Genomic DNA, 20,258 nt, shown 5'->3' on the forward strand with positions numbered 1-20,258 from the left:
GAGAGACTCCCCACTTCCATTGAAAAAGGGAGAGTAGTCCTTGGGGAGGGTGAAAAAGCAAATACCGATTATCTTTTGCAAATTGTTTTCACTTCCATTTTGTAGCGACCATCCAAGCGGAGGGCTCTAGTGAAGGTGGAGCTTCTCTCGAGGAGTAGTGGGGAGCCTGTCCTCCCTCTGCCACCCACTGCAAGCATACTGGCACATTATGGGGTTCAGTGTCCATGTGGATAAGTTACGGGGTCCAAAGTCTATGATGCCTGTGAGAGTCAAAAGGGAGATTTTGGGAACCCAAACAACCTTACAGGGTAATGCAGGTGCATGTGTTTACAGGGGCTCCCTCGCCTTGCGCAAGCCCCTGGGACCTGCCCTGGATGTGGCGTCACCAGACAGCAGGGTTCTCCCTGGGCCAGGGCTCTGCCTGTCTCCCCATAGATGGGAGCAGCTGAGAGGGGAGATCAGAGACTTAAGGAAACCAGGGGAAATCAGCCAGGCCTGGCACAGCTGAAGAGGGCAGATCAGAGTCCTGGAGCAGCTGTGGGGGAGATTAGATTAGTAGTTGGGAGATCAGAAGCGCGGACTGATCGGAGAGGGTGGATCAGACAGGCGAGGAACGAGGAGATCAGAAACCCTGCAAGCCCATGAAGGGGTTCTGGTGGGTTGTGACAGCTCACCAGACAGGGCAAGTGGTTTGCTGATGCTGCCTGCATCCACTGAGTTTTAATATGCATCGGCATGTAAGGTTTGCATCCCCCCACACTCGCATTGTGTGCCCATCACGACAGCAGGAGCTCCCACCCCACTGAATCCACACGATGCAAAATGCAGCATGAGCGATAAGGCAGCGGCTCTTCCCAGGGACGCCATCTGGGCGAGTGGCTGTTTGCAGCAGGGAGGCACCATGGCAATTACGCTGTATTTCAGTTGAGAGTTCCCAAGAGCTGCTAAAATGCCGCAATCCCTGCTAAGACCCTGACTGCATCATTGCAAATGCTCCCTCCCACCTGCAGCCGCCATCCACCAAAGGCTGTGTTTGGTTAAATAGAGCCTCGACATCCTGCTCCTGCCCATCCAAGCATGGAAGCGTGGCACAGCAGTCGTAAGGGAGAAGGAGATGTTTAAGACAGATAACTGATAAAACTGTGGCTGTGCTGTTTCAGCTCGTACATGGTTGCAGACGTGGCACACCAATGTCCCCGTACAGCTCCACCACCCCTGCAGCCCACCCCTGGTCTGATCTCTGCACCTCTTTGCGGAGCACCAGCTCCAGACAAATGCTCCCGTTATCTGTGCTGTCAGCTGTCCCCCTCCTGCTGTGATCTCGGGGAGCCCCAGCCTGGGCAGAGCAGCCCCTCAGGAGGGTGGATTGGGGCACGGGGAGGTGAGATGTGGTGGAGGGAACAGCCCCTGGGGGAGGTGGGCTCCTGCCTCCGCTGCTGGCGGTTGGGCAGCACTTAGGAGGTTTGTGCTTCTCTGGCTGGTTTTCCCAAAGGAGAAATAGGAGCAAAGATGGAAAGGAACACTTTCTAAAGAAGAGAGCACCAATCACTTCTCTGGCGCGTGCTGTCCTGACAGTAATTGACTATTAATATTCCCTTTCTCGTGCTTCTTCCCCTCCTTCCCTCAAGTGATGTGGCTGCACTTCCCAGCGCTGCTTGCTGTGGTGGCCACACCTAAACACGATGCAGAGCTGTCGGGTCACCTTCCACAGCTGCAGGGATACCTGGTGGGGGGATGACTGGGGGTCACTCAGTGGTGCCCCTAAACCCACTGACCTTGGTTTTGGGATTGGTTGCTGATGCTTTGATTAAAGGGATGGAGCTCTGGCTGCCTGGTGCTCTCACCTTTGGAGGTGTCACTTTGGACCTTTGCCACGGCAGCCGGTGGGGACAGTCTATACTGGGCTCCTGCCAGCCCAGCTTTTGGTGTCCCCCAGGTGCTGGGAAGAGCCATGGGTGGATGGATGGGGGCAGCTTTATGAAGCACGGCTAATTGTTTCGTTGTGCCTTTCAGTCCCTGAAGGTGGGCTCAGGCTCTGAGGACACAGGGTCCAAAGGGAAGGGAGTGGAGCAGGGCCATTCAGAACAGTCTTGGGTTTGGTTTTTCAGCCACAGGCAAGCTGTGGATGAATTTTGCATGGCATTTCCTGATGTTTTCCTGTCTTTTCCCCCACTTTCTTCTGTTTCCAGCTTGGGTTTGTTATTTTCTGATGTTGCACTGACACAGGAGATGTGCCCAGCAGTGATGGAGGGCACTGCCGCATGAGCCGCGCGTCCCTGCGCTGGCACCAGCCCCGCTGCCATGAGGTGTGTTGGGACCAGCAGGGCTCGGTCCCTCTGGACCCACTTCTTCCCGGCTCAGCCTGGCCATTCAGGGAGGCCTCCTCTGCAGCTGTGGTTACAACATCTCTGCCCTTCTGGAGGTGTAAAAAGGAGTGTGTTGGCACATGGCGAAATACTGAGGTGATGGATGTTGCAGATCAGATGATGTTCTTGTTGCTCAGTTGAGATGGTTTGATAGCAAAGGTGGGAACATAATTATTTATGCACAGCTGATTTTGGAGACACAGGTAGAGGGAAGGAAGGCATTTTGCCTGGGTGAAGATGGCAGGGTTTTGGCCATATTGGGTCCAGCATCTGAAAAACTAAACTTAAAACAGCCCATGCATGGGGAAGATGTTGCCCACACCACACCTGGCATCTCCCCCCCCTGCCATCCTGAGAGCCTCGTGTTCAGGGTGCTGAGTGTCTCCCTGCTCTGGTGGCACGCAGAGCTCCAGTCCACACGCACAGGCTTCCTATAGCCACATCAGATTGGGCCCCATGGAAGCTGCTGGGGCTTGGGATGTGCCTGGAGGGTGGCTTAAATGGAAAGCTAAGACAACTTCATGCAAAAAGGTAACAGCTGAGCAAGTGGAAATCTGTAAAACCTTTGAGCCATGTTATTTGTTAAGCTGATAAAAGATAGAGTGCATAAATGTATGAACAGGGGAAATCCCTGCTGTATTCACATGGGCTGTTCATGGCTTCATAGTTAAGTGAATATAGTTCAGCATAAGAACACTTTAAAGGGAATTTAAGAACATAATGAAGCTCAGAGAATTAACTGAATAGCTTTCATTTGAGATTATGGAAACGCAGTGTAATATAATGTTTAAATACCAATGTGGCTTCAATGCTACATAAAATAACCAAACAGAGATAAACCCACTGTTTTGTCCTAGCATCGACTTGTAATCTTATTACTGAATTAATATAACCACGTACATTATGATCACCCTTTTCCCCCTAACTTGACAGGCTAGGTGAAGGAATAAAAAAATTCAGAAAAGGAGCACACGTTGGTTTTGAAGCTCACCAAGCTGCAAAGCCTGATGACCCGGGCTACCCCATGCTGCCAAAATGCACTGGGTGGGGCAGGAGAGAGGTCTTGATCTGGGGGTAGCTGGAAGAGGCTGGGATGATGCTTCATACTGCTGGGGTCAGCCTTCATGTAGCATGGCAAAGACTTTGTGTTTCCGGGTAGGGAACGAGTTTAAACTATTGAAATTGTAGGAGGGAAGGAAGGTGAGAGGGGTGAAGGTGTGTAGTGGCTGCTGGTTTTCAGAGGGAAAGACCAGGTTTTCAGTCTCCCGTGGTGCACATGGCTTTTGGGCTGAGGCAGGACATCCCACGGGCCATCGGTGCAGAGACTGCCCACTGGGACATGGCGTGTCCCACAATGGATTTATCTGACACTCCATTGCATCCTTTCATGTGGTCTGAGGGGAAAAAAGTGAGGAATTTACTGTGGTTTGGTGGCTTTGCGGCTTTGCTCTATCAGTCTTATTACTGGGAGTCTGAAAAATCCCCCTTGTTTAGCTGCCAGGTTTCCCTGAGTGATAGAGCGTTCTAACACAGCCATCCTTGCTGCAGCATCCCGGGGGGATGCGGAGGCATGTGCAGGAGGAGAAAATGCTCCCTGGCCCCATCCACATCCATCCACAGCATCTCTGAGGGCAGCAGAGTCCCAACACAAGGGAGCCAGAAGGAAGGAATGAGCAGTGAACATCAGGAGGTTAGGGGGAAATAAGTTATAAATGAGTAACAGTCATAAAAATTACGTATGTGCTTTTTCAGTGGAATTTTTGCCCAAAGGATCACCGCTTACCTCTGTGATTTAGGGTAAGAACTATGCGTTGTGGTCAAACCAGGGGCTGCTGGTGATACAGTTGGCAACAAGGACCAGCACCAGGGATGCTTGTTCACAGCATCTGCAGATGTGGTGTGATCAGGATACTGGCGTGGCTCCTTTGGAACCATTTTTTCGTGTTGTGCAGGAATGGTGGCCAGTATTTTCAAGTCCTTTGGCATCTTCAAGGTCTCCCACTGGTACACACCTCTTCTGGCTGCCTCAGTGGGGGCTCAGCTCTGAAAGGTGGGGGAGCCCCTGGTCGTGCACCCAGGTGTGTTGCAGATCTCATAGTGTTATTTGCAATAGATGCCAAGGTGGCTTGGCCCAGGAAAAACAAATACCTTCACACCCATGTTCATAGCCAAAATAATTTGCTCAGCTTTGAATTACAGAAATATTTCTCCAAATGTTTTGAACTCTGGAATAATGCTGCTCACCAAACCTAATACCTAAAAGGCCTCTTTTATGTGACTATTACTTTGGTGACCAAAGTGCCAGGGTTTTACAAGAGCTGCTTATCCTTTGATAAAACAAAATCAGTGAATTTATGCTGACAGCTTCAGATGCTGCAGAAACCTGAGCAACCTTTCACCAGCATATGTTGCTTGCTGGATCCTTCCTTAAGAACAAACCGCAGAAGCATCTTTAGTAATTTAATGAGCAATAAAGAAGACTATAAAAAAACAAGGATAATTAAATGCAATGATAGATTTTAGCACCCTAAATGGTTACCAGAAGTGCTTAATCAAAACTAAGGTTTGTGCTAGGCAGAATGAATAGCTCTTTGTTGCCCCATAATAGAAAACATTTTAAAATAAAATGCAGAGAAAGATTTGGGATAGCACTCGAATGACAGAATCATTAAAAATCATCACAGCCTGCCTCCTGATGCCCCTCTGATGCTTGAGTAAAACAAATAAAACAAAGCAAAATTAGGGAGCTGTTTTGTATAGTGCTTTGATCTTTGTTTCACCTTTTGAAAATTTTTATGAAGGGTACTTTAATACAATTTGGCTTGTAATTTTTTGATTTGGAAGAGGAACAAATAGATTGACAGTGATAAAGGTTAGTCAGTGATGTGATTTATTTTTTTTTTTTCCCCTTCAGCCTACTGTTCTGGGAGGTTAAATCCTAGAGCATGAAACATTGGCTACCTAGGCAGAACGAAGGGCGATGTGCGTTCGTGTGTGCTGTCAGGATGGAGTCTACATGTGCTCCAGCCCCACTGCTGCTCTCATTTCAACAGCACAAATAGGAAACTAAGAAAGGCACTGGCACTGCTACAGATTCTTTCTTAATACAATAGTCTTTAGGAAAATCTGTGGATTAATTACGCATTTTCATGCAATAACATGATGCTAATTGTTTACACTAAGCCACATTTGCTTATGTAAATTAACTTAATTGGAAAATTCTTCAGTGTATAATTGTGATAGAGAATTAAAGAAATGAGGAAATACAGAGGACATCAAGGCAATCCTGTGCAGATGCTACTCTGGTGTGATTCAGGGTGACCTAATCAGTTAGCTCAGGCGCTAATTTCTCAGATAGGTGCAAAAGTGCTTGAAACACATGGGCTGTAATTCTAACAATTCATGGCCAGATCTTGCCCTCTCTCCTTCCCGAGCCCTCCCTGTGCCTCAGGAGGGAAGGGACGAGGAGGGCTGCAGAGGGGGCCTCACCCTGGCTCTGTGCTGGTGGGACTGCAGCAGCTCAGCTTGGTGGTACCTGAGCGAGCCCAGCATTTTTCAATAAAATATCTTGTTTGCAAAGAAATCAAGAGGGATCTTTGCCCTGGGTTTGGGTTACTGGGCTGTATGCTGCCGCCAGAGTCACTTGCCTGTTGTTGGTTGCTGGAAATTGTAATACCCAGTGAAAAACTGTGATCCCGGAGAGGTCTTTGAGCAAATAACTAGGGCAAGGCTTAGATCTGTAAAGAGTGTGAACAGCCTTGCCTGAAGGTACCAATGCACTCAGCCTGTAGTTAGTGTGAGGTGTGAATCGGCTGGTGTTCCTCAATCAAATACTATCACTTTCTTGTCTTGGTGGTTTTAGTGAGAAAAAACAACCCAGCAACAAGGAGACCACAGCCAACTTCTGCGTATGCCACGGATGAGGTGTTTGGGCTCAGTTCTCCTGATTACTCCTTCACAGCTCACTTTGTACCCAGGCGAATTACCATAGAGGCATTTCCAGAGGCTGTAGGTTGTCCTGGTTACTTCAGAAAAAGCTGGGAAATGGTCAATAGCCTTCCTGGAGTAAGTTGGTGTGGTGCTGTCGAAGATAATCTGCAGGGCCTGTTAAACTGAGACCTAGGGAAATACACGGAAAAATGCAGAGCAGCCTGATTTGGCTCGGAAAGGGCAGGTGTCAATGGGGGAGGTAGTTTCTTGGCAGGGAATATGTCTCTGTGCAGCCACCAGCATGGGAGGCCAGGATGGCCCCTCTCACTGCTCGGGGGCACAGGCACCTCACCCCATGGATGAGGCTGTTTGTCCTCCTTACCATGCTGCACGTGTGTCCTGGCTCTTAGGACACTGTCACACAGCATGCTCTCACCAACACGCATAAGGTTCCCAAATCTTGTCCCCACCACCCTGATGGGGCGCGATCCCTGGCTGTGGGACCCTTCTCCTTCCCCAGGGATGGGACCCTGCGGCAGGTGCATCTCTCCACCCTGGGGCAACGTGCAGAAGAGCTCAGCAGCCCCATCGTGGCAGCTGCGTTCACCCACCAGGCTGGGGGGAGGCTTGGTGAGGTTGGGGCCGTTGGGGCCCTGTCAAGGGTCTCCTGCTACAGTCTCTCAGCTGCTGCGAGTGTTTGTGTTGGAGCCGAGGCGGGTGCAGCAGGGTGCTGGCATGGAGGTGTACGCACTGGTGCCGAGGTGGACGCCTGCGCTGCCGCCGTGGTGCGGTGCAGGCAGAGCGTGCCGTGGGGACGTGACCCCCCGCGTTGTTAGGGGTGCCCTGTGGAACCAGCGTAGAGGACTTCAAAGCTCCCCTGTGTCATCCAGCCTGGAGGCGCCTTGCTGCAGCCTTTTTCACCAGCGATTAGACACGTAGGTAGGTAGATGAGCGGAAATGCTGGGTCATGCCCCCCTCGCCCCCCGCCAGCCCCTTTGTGCTCCCTGCCACAACCCCGACCAGGAGCAACCCGGCCTTTTTGCCCGTATTATTGTCACCATCTCCCTGACAGGCATAGTAATATACGAGCTGTCTCAAGCTGGGACTGTTTGAATGAGAAGAGATTTAAAAAAATATATCGAGTAAGATTTCAAGTGTCTCACCAGAGCTTGGTGCTACAAACTGCTTGGTCAGGAGGGTGTGGGAATGGGGGAGGCAAAGTTATAGCCAGGGAGAGTGGAGGCTGTCCACAGGAGCAGGCAGGGCTGAGCTGCATTGCTGCATACGTGTTACCATCACTTCATACATGTTATCCAGGACAGTGGAGTGTGTTTGTGATCAGATGGGACTCTCCTACTGCTGCACTCAAAATTTTTTTTACTTTGATTCAGCAAGTCTTCTAACAGGAGGATGAGCATCGTTCTTTAAGGCCTGAGATCTAGTTAAGAAAATGCCCCAAACGCTGTCTTCATAGTCGGCTGCAATCATATTTCACTGTATCATATGCCCAGAAGAGTTGTGTCTTGGATCACTATCACTCATCAGGATCCAGCTATTTTTAAAGGAGGAAAAAAAAGCAACTGTCATTATTTTTTGTTTTTATTAGACTTATTTTCTTAATTTTGCTTATTGGGATTCCCATAATATTTTGTTAAGAGAATCTACTCTTGATACTATGTAAAGATTGGCAATCTGGAGCATCATAAAGAAAATGTATGTGAAATATCTGCTCAGTCAAGTCTCAGAGGCACTAGGCTGTCTGAAAGTGTTAATGCAGGCAGGCTGCAACTAAAGGAGCTTTTGCAGCTCCAACAGACATATTAATTTTGAAGGGTGTTTCTTTGAGCATTAAGCCTTTCTCATGCTGCATGCTGTTTGCAGTCTTTTGTCTTACAGACCTTTTAAAATTTATCCCAGGATGCTTCAAGTTGAGGCTTTTGCTTTTTGGGGGTGGTTTTTTTTTTTGTTTTTTTTTTTTTTTATATAGCTGCCTCTTTTCTGTCTTAACTCAGTAAGCTAAGAGCCGATTAAGGTCTGGGTGAGAATTTCAAACTCCCTGCAGCATAGTTTCAGAAAAGATGATATGGAAAGAGGAAAAACAAAAGCACATGTTGCCAAATGTATGCATATTTTGCATTGGTGTTTTGTATTTTAAAAGTGGCTGCTTTGTGTGTATTTTCAAGACATAGAGGGAATACTTTAAATGAAATATTCAAATACTTTGGCAACTCCTGTGCACTTTTTTTTTTTTTTGGTATCATAAAGCACTTGTTCTGTAACTGGATATGACATTTATTAAAGAGAAGTAGGTTTACCAGTTCTCATAAACAATTTCCATGGTTACCAAGGTGGTGTGGCTAGAGAAATGAAAATACTTATTAAGACATTAAAAAGTAGGTTCGTTTTAAATGAAAGCAGAGGTGCACTGGGTAAGTTCTGCTGAAGTATGTTGCTTTAGGAAGCTTAGGACTTGATCTGGTGCTGGTGCAAGCAGGTCCAATGGCCCTGCAGCCAGGGATGCCCACGCTACTGCACCCACTTGTAGCAGAGGGGAAACCTGTCCCTTGGCTCAAACTCTGTGTCTGTTCACAACCCAGGTCTCAAGCACGTCCCTCTGAGGATGTGAACATTCATGCAAGCTCCACTGGCCTTCTTGCCCTTGTGAATGGTTGTAGGTGCCCAGCAGAGGCCCCTGGAGTCAGCTAGAGCTGATTTTGTGGGGCTTTAGATCCAACCCCTGGACCAATGCAAATATTTCTGGTTTGCACAGTCACAAATCCCAAATGTATTTTCTGTGTCTGCTATCAGCAACAGCAAATGTCACAAATATATTCAGCAAAAGAAAGAAACCTATTTCTTATGATACTTGAGAAATCAGTTATGAGGTTTTTGAGGTTTGTTGGGGTTACCTTAAAGTTCTGGGCCATATATTAGAATCTCCACTTTTAGGGTCAAAAGTAAGATTTGGAGAACCAAAAAGCCAGACACTTTTAAAATGACTAAATATAGTCTTCAGAAAGTGCTGTGTGATTTCTAATTTTAATTTATGAATCAAGAGGCATGAACTTACGTTCCCAAAACATGAGGCCCCCCCAGCATCCCTGGGTCTCTCATGTACGTAGAATCATACAATCGTTTAGGTTGGAAAAGACCTTTGAGATCGAGTCCAACCATAAACCTAACACTGCCGAGTCCACCACTACACTGTGTCCCTAAGTGCCACATCTACACATCTTTTAAATACCTACAGGGATTGTGACTCAACCACTTCCCTGGGCAGCCTGTTCCAGTGTTTGACAGCCCTTTCAGTGAAGAAATTTTTCCTAATACCCAATCTAAACCTCTCCTGGCACAACTTGAAGCTAATTCCTCTCATCCTATCACTTGCTACTTGGGAAAAGAGACCAATACCCACCTCACAACAGCCTCCTTTCAGGTAGCTGTAGAGAGCAGTAAGGTCTCCCCTCAACCTTCTTTCTCCGGACTAAACAATCCCAGTTTCCTCAGTCACTCCTCATAGGACTTGTTCTCTAGACCCTTCACCAGCTTTGTTGCTCTTCTTTGGACATGCTCTAGCACCTCAATGTCTTTCTTGTAGTGAGGGGCTCAAAACTGAACACAGTATTTGAGGTGTGGCTGGTCAAAGACAGGGTCTGCTTTCACAGGCTGTCCTCTTAGAGGGAAAATCTCAGCCTCCAGTATGGCAGCTCATGTCTGAGAGGACCTGGAGGAGCTGACACAGAAAGACTGCCTTCTTAGTGTCTGCTCTATAAATAATGCTATTAAATCTGACTTTTAAAAGCACTTAAAAGTCCTGTGAAATGAGACATGCGGCCAGGAAGCACTTATGACCGGGGTGTATGTCCCTACCAAGGTGAAATGCTGAAGCATCTGCTGCTCAGCTGCTCTGAGGCTACCGTAAAGCCCAGAGAAATCGCAAAACCCCCAGTCCTGTGATGGGACTTCTCCTGCCTGTCTGCTGCCAGGGTGGTGGGATGGCGCGGGGAGGGCTGACAGGCACCCGCTCCACATCTGGGCTGTATCTTCACCATTCAGGTTCTGGCCTCCCAGAAGTTGGTGTATCCACACTAATCAGCAACACCTTGGTTTAATATATACTGAAACAGGTTTTCCATGCTTTACATATAAAATGTTATATCAAGAACATATTAATGTTCTTGAGCCAAGACTATTTGGACAGGAAAATACCAACAAAGTGTGACCGAATCCATGTGAAAAGGAAATGTTTGCTTGAAGGAATTAAAACAAATTTAAAATATTCAAGTTCACTGATTAGAAACATTATTACATCTCTCTGGTGGTGAAATAGCAAGCGGCAATTTCTGCTCCTTTCTTCACGGACCCCACGTTACCTTGAGGGGATTGAGAGGATTCATGGACTAGAAGGTAACAAACAGGGAAGACAGATAACTTTAGCTGCAGTAAAGGTACCTGTGTGCAACTGAGCTATTCATTTAAATAAATATAAAACCATCAGTAGCACATATACATCATATTTCAACCAGCGGCAGCACTACCTGATTGGAGTTGGTAGTTTGCTTTCCAATTTCTTTACCTCTTGTTTTTCTCAGACTTATGTTTTGAGTATTTAGAGCTGCAGGACCAAGTCCTCTGCCTCATTTCCAGCATGGACTGGAAAAATGATGCTGGAGAGACAGATGGCCTTGTTAATCCTTATACCTTCCCCTTTAAAACAGGAAACTCTGGGAGTTTCTTCTAAGGGAAGATGTTAATAGACTAGGAATGATTATTAATATACCACTTTCTGAGGATAAACAGTTTTTTAATATTCACCTGGAATTCTCCTTTATCTCACTTTTTTGCATTGTTCTTCTCTCCCCCCTGGGGAGCATACGCAGGTTTGGGTGTTTATCTGCTCTGAGCTGAACTCCTGAGGGGTTGTGGCAGTCTGCTTTTGCTGTGCAGGGCCTGAGGTGAGGGGGATGAGCGGGGGGGCTGTGGGTGCTAAAGCAGCCCTGTCCCCAGGAGCTGAGCTTTGCAGGAGCACCGGCCAGAGGTGCCGAGGTTTGGGTGTCCGTGTGGGCAGATGGAGCTGGAGTGCGAAGAGCTGCTCTCTCAGGGAGCACCAGGGTCGGGGGGAGATCTTGGGGCTGCGTCAAGCCCCTTCACTAGCCCATGCTGGGGGACACAGCGCCTTAGGGTGTCCCACTGTGGCTCTGTGGAGGGGCACCTGTGGGGACAAGGCCTCCCAGGGTGACATCTCAGCAGAGCTGTCCCAAGGCCAGCACGGTGAGGAGCATTGCTGCCGATATCCCACTGCTCTCCCGGGGGAGCAGGGATGTCTTGGGAAGAGCAGACACAGCTTGGGGTGGCTTTGGTTGCCACCGCACGGTGTTGTCACCCCCTGCCCCATCTTTGGTGCAAGTCAGCAGCACAGGGGGATGAGTCTGGGCTGGTCCCAACCCCATTGCTGGCTCCTGCTTGGGAGGTGGCTTTTTCTGTGCTTGTAGGGCCTCATAAACAGAGGGGGCAAAGCGATTTCTTTCTGTTCCTGTGCTGCTTCCTGAGGCCCATTTCTCCGTCAGTCAGCTCCTCCTGACCCTCTCTTTCCCTGCTCTCTGGCAACTGTGTGGCTTTACGATGGCAAAAAAAAAAAAAAAAAAAAGGTCCCCAGATAACTATTTGGTATAAGCAAACCATGCGGCTTTAATGGAATTACCTCAGCCCTGCTAGTAAATAATTTATAGGAGGCAGTAAATAAAATATGTTTCTGTGTTCTTAAAAAAAAAAAGAGTTGTCAGCTGCAAACACCCGCTGGGGGGGAGTTAACCCAGAACTTGCCCCACCACAGAGGTCCTGGCCAGGAATGGGACCTGGTGGGAAAAGCATCCAAGCGCAGAAGAGCTGCGGGGAGGGGGGTTCAGGATTGCTGCGCTGCTGGGCAGGGGCCCTGGGGGTGCCCGCTGGCCACTTGCTGGCTGTGTGCATCCGCCTGTCTGTCTGTCTGTCTGTCCAGTGGGGCATTTCCGAGGTTGCCTCCTGGTAGCCTTGACCGTGAAACCCGAGTCTGCACCGCTTGACCTGAATTTCCGAGGCACCCGCTGCAGCCCCGCAGTGTCACCGAGCCCCGATTGAAACCCGACCTCTGTCACTAATGGCATTAACGGGAGCTGCGGGGCCGGGGCCGGCGGCAGCCGGGGGGGGGCCTGGGGGGCCTGGGGAGGGATGCTCGGAGGGGTGCACCGAGGAGGGTGTGGGATGCCTGGGGAGGAGGGTGATGGGTACCCAGAGAGGAATGGATAGAGGGGTGCCCAGGGAGAAGGGCAGGCCCAGCTGCCGTGTCCCTCCCCAGGGCTGTGCCCCCCACTTTGTGGGTTCAGGGACCACTTAGCAGCACGGACCCCCTGGCCCCCGCGGGTTCACTGCCCGGCGGCACCGTGGCCGGAGCTCAGGCCTGTCCAGCCTGGTCTGGGGGGGGGGGTGTGTGTGTGTGAGCAGCCGGTCCCCCGCTGGCATGGACGAGCTCGGGCCAGGGAAGGCGGCAGCGGAGATTTACGATGCGGGAGGACAGAGCGTGAAAGCAGTATATCATCATCAGGTTGGGCTGAAAGAAAGAAAACATATCTTCAACAAAAAGCGGGGCTTCGCAATTCAGCTGCGTTGTTAGGACAACGCAAACTATCCTTGAAATGATTAGTTCCACTTCAAAGGCATTTACATTCAACAGGGGCAGACGCAGCCTCTTTTTATGTCGCCAGAGGAGGAGGAAAAAAAATAATAATAATAAAAAAAAAAAGGGCGAGGAGGAGGTGGGGAGGTTTTGTGCTAAGGAGAGTCATATGTTTGCTTCTTCTATTTATTTTTCCTCATTCAGGGGACGCTTGTGTAAGATAAACAGAGTGCTTGCAGCCGCGGGGCTCCGGAGCCGCTGGCCAGGGAGGTGGGCGAGGGGTGGCTGGGCAGGCAGCTCCAGGGACTGCGCTCGGACCCCCCCGCCCCTTCCAAATGGGAAGCGAAAAGACAACAGTTAAAAAAAAAGAAGAGAAAAAAAAAGAAAAAAAAAAAACCTGACCTCAAGAGCTGTCTTTCCTGGGACATCTGTTATTAACTTGAGGAAGCGTGACATACGTTTGGTTAGATCACAAAGACTCAGGGTATCCTGACAGAGTTTGGGAAAGATTTGAAGACTGAGGTGTCCCCACGCTGCTTGGGAATTGGCTCCCATGTGATGGCTTGGACTGGGAAGAAGTTTTTACATCTGAAATCATGCACCTAAACTGCTTCCCGGAGGCCCCTGCATGGGGAAAACCCATTTGGTGTGTTCCAGGTTATCCTGAGCTGTACAGGATCCAATGTGAAGCAGGAAAAATGCTGGGATTAGCCCTGAGACAACATTTACCATACCCATACCCATACTGCTTTCCCCAAACCCGACACATCTCCCCTTCCCTGACCAGCTCTTACATCCAAATGAACCCAGTCTTCTATTTCAAAGCATGGAGCTTATTTTAGCTCCCAAACTACCTAATGGTAGTGTTCCCATCATGCTTAGTGTTGGAAGTCAAAAAGCAAGCATAAAAAAATTAAAATGCAAACTATGGAGCCTATGTGGCGAGCTTTCTGTGCTAAGAGAGGAATTCCCATCACCTGAAACGTGTTGCATATGTGCGTATGAGCGGGAGTCTTCACTCGCTCCCTCTGTTCCTGTTGCTGGTTTCTGCCTGATATTTTACAGCTCATCCTTGGGTTAGACCTCATAATTCTGTAGAAGAAAATTGAAATTGTAAAAGATCCTGGGCAACAGTTTTCTAAAATATTTTGTCTCCCACAGCTATCTCAACGCATATGAACTGAATTATTCTCAATACTGGTGCTGATCAAAAATTTTTCTTTCAAGTCACTTTTGTGGGGAGGTTAACACTTTGCACATTTGAAACCTAACAACTATATCTGGGGTTTTTTTTAAAACATTTTTAAAGGTGTTGTGAACATTTTAATGCCTGCACCCACAAATTCTCTGCTTTACCCATGTTGCAAAGATGGCCCCAGCTTCATGAAATAAATAGCAGTGTGCAAGTTAGTGCTTGGAAATGAAATCCTTATTCCAGCTAAGCTGTAGCTGAAGTCAAGGTTTAACTGTTCCACGATCCTTGTTTTAGGTTATGAACATACATGTGAGTCCATTCCTGATCAATCCAAAAAGTTCCCCCTTTTTTTTTTCCCTTTTGCCTTTTTCTCTCTTTTTTTTCATCAACCTTTTTCTCACGGGCATGGGAAGGCTTGAGCAAGGAAAACTGGAGAAGTCAGCACTCACTTTTTGTTACTTTCATCCAGGTTTTTGTCTCTTCGAATATTTTGTTTGCTCTGGAGATCTGTGGCCCAAGGAGGACCGGTCTGGTGCTGGGTCTTGTTTGGATGATGTGCGTTGAGAAATCATGTGCTGCAGCAACCAGTGTATAGAGATTAGAAATGGGCCTTTCCATGAAATCAGCTCACGTGGTGGTGTTGGCAACCGGGAGAAATGTGGCCAAAAGTGCAGCAGAGGCATTAGAAAGAAAAGCGGTTAACATTTTTTTTATTTTAGAGGGCAAATGCCAGAGGGTTGGTGCTTTAGAAAAAGAAAGAAACTAGAAAAATCCTAATAAAAAGTTACCCTTGAAAATTAATAAATAAAAAAGAGATAGTCTTGAAAAGAGTTTGGAATTGGAGAGGCAGATGGGAGAAGAAGGGAAGTGGGGCGAGCGCTGGCTGCTCTGTGAGGGGCACAGGAGCTCAAAGATGAAGCTGAGAGCTCTGCCAGCCTGAGACATGTTAGCCGGTGGTGTTATTTTTTCATTCCTAAAGATAAAGAAATGTTTTCAGACAGAAAAATGCATTTTTATTGAATTCCCTGCAAGTTCATACTTTAAAAATGTGTTTTCCATTTCTGACTTTCTTGTTTTATGAAACACTAGAAACATGAGAGCTTTTCAAATATCCTCGAGAATGATGGGAGTTTTACATTTGTTCTGTCATTTACTCCGTCATTTATAGAGGCGTTATCAGGAAACTAAAGCTGATGTGTGTTTTAGCTCTACAGCATCTTCTGATGTGGACCTTTCCTTTCTTCTGAGTTTTATTGTTATTCTGCCATCCTGTTCCTAAAATATTGGTGAGGCTGCTAGGGCTGCTTGTCTGCAGGAGGGAGAGTAGTGCCTCCCCCTGGGACTCCCCAGTTTGGTGGGGTGCTTGCAAAGGAGAAAACACACCAAGCAGAGAAGGATTTTTAGGCTACTTTGGGAGGCTGGGGGCTCAGGAGGGTGAGGCTGAGTGAACCTGCAGCATGTTGTGTTACCTGGACTCAACAGTAGTAATTTTGCCTCGTTTGCCCCAGCTGATCCATGTCTGTCTATAAACTGGTGTTAACTAGGACCAGCTTTTGGTTTTGCAGGCAGATAGTGGTGGCTGTGGCATCATGCAAGGTGCGTTTTTGGGAACAGGAATGAGGCTGTTGGTGAGAAATGCACCCAGTTACTCCAGGTCCTTTTACAGATCCACCTATCATGGCCTCACTGGTAGTGATGCAAAACTTGGGTGAGCAGGAAAATCCTCTCAGATCTGGGGGTTCCACCCAAAGGCCTGATGCTCTGCTCTGGTGTCCTTGCAGGGGGCAAGCAGAGAGCGAGAGGAGCAGCCTGGGCACGGAGGGGGAGCAGGCCAGGTGAGGAACGCCCTTCCCCATGTGGTCTCTTCCCCCCTTGTTATCCCCTTGTCTTTCCCTTTCTCTGATTTTTGTGTGCTTGCGTGTCTCCCTCCCCTCCTTCTTGTCTGCGCAGCTCCTCTCCCATTCTTGTCTCGCTCCACCCTCCGTCTCTCTTGTCTGGCTGCCCCACACCCCTTTTGTCCTGCTCGGCTGCTCAGCATTGCTTTTGTGTGCTAATAGCAGCCGACTGCCACCGACTCAAAGGATCCCAACGCCGCTGCCATCGCCCCCCGTCTTTTAATTCAGCTGCTGAGGACCAAGGAGACTCCTCTGTCCCAACCCCCTCACCATGCAGCGTGGCTGATGCCTGCTCCTGGGATGTGTCTGTGGGTCCCCTCTCGCTGGGTGCAGCATCTTGGCCGTGATTGCCGTGGCCTGGAGGGGATGGTCCCAGTGGCCAGTGCACCGTGACCCCCAGTCGGCTTGCAGAGCCCATGGAGAGGGTGGTGTCAAGGCCAACTGAAGCTGCAATAAGGTCTTCCAGGCTGCTTTGGGCCACGCCGGGGCTCCCCAGAGGTGCTGGCACCCATGTGGCAGGAGCCAGGTCTTACACCTCTGTGGGTGCCCCTTGCTCCTGAGACCCTCCAGCCCTCATGGCTCCATCCCCAGCTGAAGTGTTTCTTATTTTGTGTTACATTCAACTTAAAACATTCAGGGAAATAGGTGGTGGTGGGGGGTGTCTTTCCTTTGAGTGTATGGAATTTGTTGTGTGTTTTATGGCAGGAGCTGGTGACCCAGAGCAGGCTCTGGGAATTGGCCTTTCCCGCCTCCGAGCGCATCGCCATGAGGCGTGCAGGGGGCTCGTCCTTGGGCTCCCTGGGGCAGGAGCACTCCCTTCCCGTGGGGGATCGGGCGCTGATGGGGCAGCAGGTAAAAATGTGCATCCGTGGCTCATTCTCAACCCACATTTTGCCTCTCACATCCCCGGTGCTGGCCTGGCAGTGCCTTTACCGGGCGCTCCTCCCCAGATCCCACACACTGCAGTTCTCTCAGGAGACATCGTCGCCTCTTTTTCCCTGCGGTAACAGCATGCCACATGCTTTATTGCACCTCTCCCTCCTGGGAAGCCTCTGGTTGCTCTGGGGCACTGCCACGCTCGGCCGAGCGCACCCTGCAGCTATCCCGGTGTGCAGGTGTGTTCCCCCTCTTGGAGCTGGGACAGCAAAGCAGGGATCCAGTTTGCACAGCAGCGTTTTTGTGGCTGGATAACGTTCGTTGAAACTCAGTGTCACATTTGTTTTTGTAAGAGCCATACTCCCTGCCCTGGTTTTGTCCGGAGGAGCTCCAGGCTGTGGCTGTGTGTCTGTACTGCGGTTGGCAGAAACCTGCCTCATCCGCCAAGCCTTGGGACTGCCGGGATGCTGCGCGGGGATGCTACATATCAGCCAGGCCATGCTGAGACCTTTACTAAAGAGGCTAAAAAAGAAGCAGCCAAATATCAGAATAATTCTCTCTAAAGAAATAAACCAGTGTGTCTTCTAAAAGGAAAATCTGAAAAGTCAGGTGATCTTTTTCTGTGGCCACATATTTCCTCTGAAACTGGGTAGGGTAGTTTCTAAGTAGCCTGTGCCCTGCAACCACGTTTAGATTTAAAAGGGGCAATAATAAAAGTGAGTGAATGCATTTTGTCTAATTACTCATCCTTTTCAAGGCTGGTTTGAAATACTTTTCTCCAACACTATGTTTTGTTTCCTCTGAAGAAAACAAGTGGAAAAAAAACCCCAGCAGAGATAGAGGGGATAAATGCTAATAAGATGTTAAATGAAGTATTTATATTACATGCTGATGGGTCTCATTTGTACACCTGGACTAAAAATACAAGTCAATATATATGTATACAAATGCATGTATACATATATATATATATACTGAGATGTAGATTGGTTGACAGCTTGTGGGTATGTGGATATGAGTTTACATGTACAGGTAGGTGGAGAGAGAGAGACAGAAATCCACCTGTGTGCTGCTGTAGCTTTGATTTGCAGAAGGGTTGGCTGGAGCGAGCAAGTCCCTCTGTCCCTGATACACCCCATGGCTTGCTCTTTATCTAAAAAATAAACAAGCTCCCTTAAAACCCACTATAGGCTGAGATAAAACAAGGCAGATGCTAATAAACACCAAGAGGTTTGCAGCCCCCTGAGGAGGAGCTGTGTGCGGGTTTCCACGGCACGCTGACCTTTTGTGTGAGTGCTTCACCCTGCCACAAAGTCAGCCTGCGTGACCTTCTGGAGCGTGCGGGAGTTGCAATGTCCTGGAGAGAAATCCTGTCCCTGCTGAATCCGCCACAGCATCCCGATGCCAGCCAGAGCCAGAGACAGCATCAGCGGTGCTTGCGTTTCTGGAGATCACACACCATCACTGCTGTCGGAGAAGAATATAAAAGCCTGTTTTTATTAATCTAGTACAGCCTTCTACGTATTAAAAAATAGTTGTGCAATTAATAATGAATTTGTCACATTCCTCTGCCTGTTCCAATTTGTGTTACTTCTCAGGCGGCATCAGGCTTTGTCAGCCAGCACAGTGTGAGATGGCAGAACTCTTACCTGGTATCTCAGCTCTGCCCTGTGCCCTGTGTGCAGCCCCCTGGAAACCTGGGTGCTGCTTGCTGGGGGCTCCACCCTTACCTCCTTCTAGAAAAGCACCCTGGTCCTTAATGCCATAAAGAAGGGGAAGCTCGTTTAGCTGGCGTATGTGGTCTGAAAAGTGATTTCTATTCCTTGGGATACTAAAACGCATCAGAATGGCAAATAAGTTTTTAAATGAAAAAACCTAGTAAAGATTTTTTCACTCCGAGCAGCTAAGTAGTTGAGCGTGGATGTCAGTGAGTAACTGGTAAGGCAGTTACTTAAACATTCCCAAATAAATCTGCCTTTCCTCCACTGAGACTAGATTTGAATTTGAAGCAATGGACCGCAGGGAATTGCATCACATACCTGTTACGGCCATCAGCATCTCCCGGCAGCAGCTGTTCGGCAGTAAGAATGGTGATCTCGCCTATGACTGAAACCTCCCATCACTCTCCCTTCGTGGAGCAGGCCTGATGGACCTGATGTGTTGTGGGACACTGCCCAGACAGGGGCCCAGGGTGGGTGCGTGGCTGCTGTTTATCTCCCTCTGTTTCAGTATTTGCTCTAGGAAATGGCCCGTACCTCTGACTTTGCCACCTCCTCCAGTTTATTTTAAAAAATGAACAGTCCTTCAAGTCTGGAGGTTTTCAGGCCATGGGTTGTCTCTTTTCATGCAATATTTTAGTCTGGTTTCAGAAAGAGATGAGGCTCTTGCTTCTGAGCTGCTTGTCTGTCCCTGTCCCCCTACTTTGCTAACTCTGAACCCATAAATCAGAGGCATTGAGCTTCATTAGCTGTGCTAATCGCAGGACTAATTGGTATTGCCCTTGAAATCACAAGTCAGGCAGTGCAACATTGTGGGAATAGTTTAAAAAACTTGAAACAGAGAGGAAAAAAAATAAGAAAAAAAAAATTGGACTGGAGTTTGATTTTCTCCAGATCCTTTGAACCCATGGAGATGCAATGCAAGGGGATATAATAAAGGGGTGATGAGATGGTGTGTTCCCTGGTGACTGCTGTGGTACACCCCGGGAAGGCGTCTTTAGCTGCGGAGCTGGTAGGAGCCTCGGTGGCCAGCGTGGGCACGCTCGACTCGCGGTGTTTTGGCCGCGCTGCAGGTGCGCTCTGGCATTAGTCCCTTGGCACAGCGAGGGTACAGCAGCGTACAGGGTACCCCTAAACAGACATTATAGACCCCAGTTCAGTACAAGGTGGGGAAAACACTTGAAAGTGACAGTGTAAATACATACTGTGGGTGTTTATCATGATGTAGCAGACAAGGGTTTTAAAGGAAACTTCTGTTATTGGGAGCGTTTGGGCTTTTTTCTCAACTGTTCATTGCTGGCTTTCTTTTCAAAGTCCCTAACCAAACCATCTGCTTATCCAGAGACCAGGGTCATGAACGCCTCGATGGGGAGTGCAGCAGTGGGCAATGCTGGCAGGGTCCTGTGCCCTTCAGTGCAGACAGCTCGCAGGGTGCCAGTGGGTGCTGCTGGGGCAGGCGTATCCCCGACCATCCCTGTGCCCTAGCGGGGAGCCCCACAGGGAACCCCGATGGGTTACAGCCTCATCTGGGCAGCTTCAGCCTTTCTCCACTGCTTTTTGCAGCTCTGCTCAGTGAAGCAGCTGTGGCTCCCCCCACCCCACCCCCCCCAGCTAAGGGGGACAGGG

Source organism: Athene noctua, chromosome 11 (assembly GCF_965140245.1).
Source record: "Athene noctua chromosome 11, bAthNoc1.hap1.1, whole genome shotgun sequence".
Classification (NCBI taxonomy): Eukaryota; Metazoa; Chordata; class Aves; order Strigiformes; family Strigidae; genus Athene; species Athene noctua.